A 1,585-nucleotide genomic window follows, 5' to 3' on the forward strand; every position below is an offset into this window, starting at 1 on the left:
ACATTCTATTCCAGAGGTACGGTGCTGACTAAACCCTTAGAGAGAATTCTTGAAGCAAACCCTTGGCAAAACCAACTTAACTTAAACTGCTACTTACTTACTCCCTCCCACGTATTAGGCTTAGGTCAGGTACACTGGGGTAGACGTAGTTAGAAGCACCAGTTGAGTACGTTAGCCAAATGTATATATGAATGTATATATTTTATTCATTTTTTTTATTATTATTTTTATTTTATTTTATTTTTTTTAGTCAAAGGAAAGATCTTTATTTCTTTTACAGCAGAGGATGTGGTTGAATCGAGGCTAGTCAAAAAGGCCAAATCCCATGTCATCGTCCGACTCTTCAGATTCCTTTTTCTTCTCCTCCTTAGGAGCGGCTGCGGCAGCAGCTGCTGCGGGAGGCGCAGCAACAGGAGCAGCAACCACAAAGGCAGACGGGTCAGCCAGGAAAGCCTTGATCTTATCTGCCAGAGGGAAGCTGTAGTCCGTCTCTACTGCCACAGCTAGGACTCGCTTGTACCCGTTAATGATGGTATGAGGCACAGAGGCAAATGTGGGGTACCCAATCTGCAGACAGACGCTGGCAACATTGAGGACACCCTCCAAAAAGCGGACATGCAGGGCCTCTTCTGTGATATCAAGAACCTCTGGGTTGTAGATGCTGCCGTTGTCGTACACCTGCTGGATAATCAACCCGAAGGAGAACGGGGAAATGTTCAACATGTTGAGGAGTGTGGCTTCGCTGGCACCCACTTTGTCTCCAGTCTTGATAAGCTGTACATCACTCAAGATTTCAATGGTTCCTCTGGAGTTCTTAGTGGTGATGCCCAAAGCCTGGAAGAACGAAGTCTTCTCAGGACCTAGCCCGGTGTTCTGAGCAGGTACAGTCACATCACATGGGGCCGTGGCACCTGCACGAGCCGAAGCTGGCACCTTATTGGCCAGAAGCATGTCCCGGATCTCCGTCAGATCTTCCTTGGTGAACACAAAGCCTACATTACCTCGAATGTGATTGAGCAGCTTTTCCAGGGCAGGGTTGTTCTCCAAGTGCCCACGGATGGCTTTCCTCATCATGGTGTTCTTCCCCATGAGTACCACAGCCTTTCCTCGCAGGGACATGCGGATCTGCTGCATTTGCTTCGACCCGACATTGTCTGCTCCCACAATGAAGCACTTAGGGTAATCATCCAATAGTTGGATGATTTTGGTGAAGTAGTTGGCCTTCCACGTAGCCCTGTCTTCCCTGGGCATCTCGAAGGTGCGTCCAAGGATTGCCACACAAAGGGTTTAAAGACGAGGTGCAACCTCAGACTAGGACTGCGTGAAAGAAAGTAATATTTTATTCATTTTAACCATCTTATGGCTAAGAAACCATATCCATGCTTTTACAGTATTATTTCGTGATACTCCTTTTACTATACGCACTTTTTATAATAACAAGTCTTGCAATTGTGACAATTCATTTCTCTTGCATGAGATGGAAGACTGCTCAATAAATAATATCTTGAAAACGCCCGTCTCTCTATTCTCTGCATACTGGTGAAAGTAATTCTGCACAACTGACTGAGTGAAATAGCTGTCTATT

General features: G+C 45.8%; 1 pseudogene across 1 annotated transcript; it reads right to left on the reverse strand.

Moving 5' to 3' along the window:
- Positions 1-230: 230 nt before the first annotated feature.
- LOC147732722 (large ribosomal subunit protein uL10 pseudogene) lies at positions 231-1,326 on the reverse strand (annotated as a pseudogene). Its single transcript, XR_015308489.1, has one exon. The product of XR_015308489.1 is annotated as a large ribosomal subunit protein uL10 pseudogene (transcript).
- Between the last annotated feature and the right edge of the window lie 259 nt (positions 1,327-1,585).

This window comes from Lissotriton vulgaris, chromosome 2_1 (genome assembly GCF_964263255.1).
Source record: "Lissotriton vulgaris chromosome 2_1, aLisVul1.2, whole genome shotgun sequence".
Taxonomy (NCBI): domain Eukaryota; kingdom Metazoa; phylum Chordata; class Amphibia; order Caudata; family Salamandridae; genus Lissotriton; species Lissotriton vulgaris.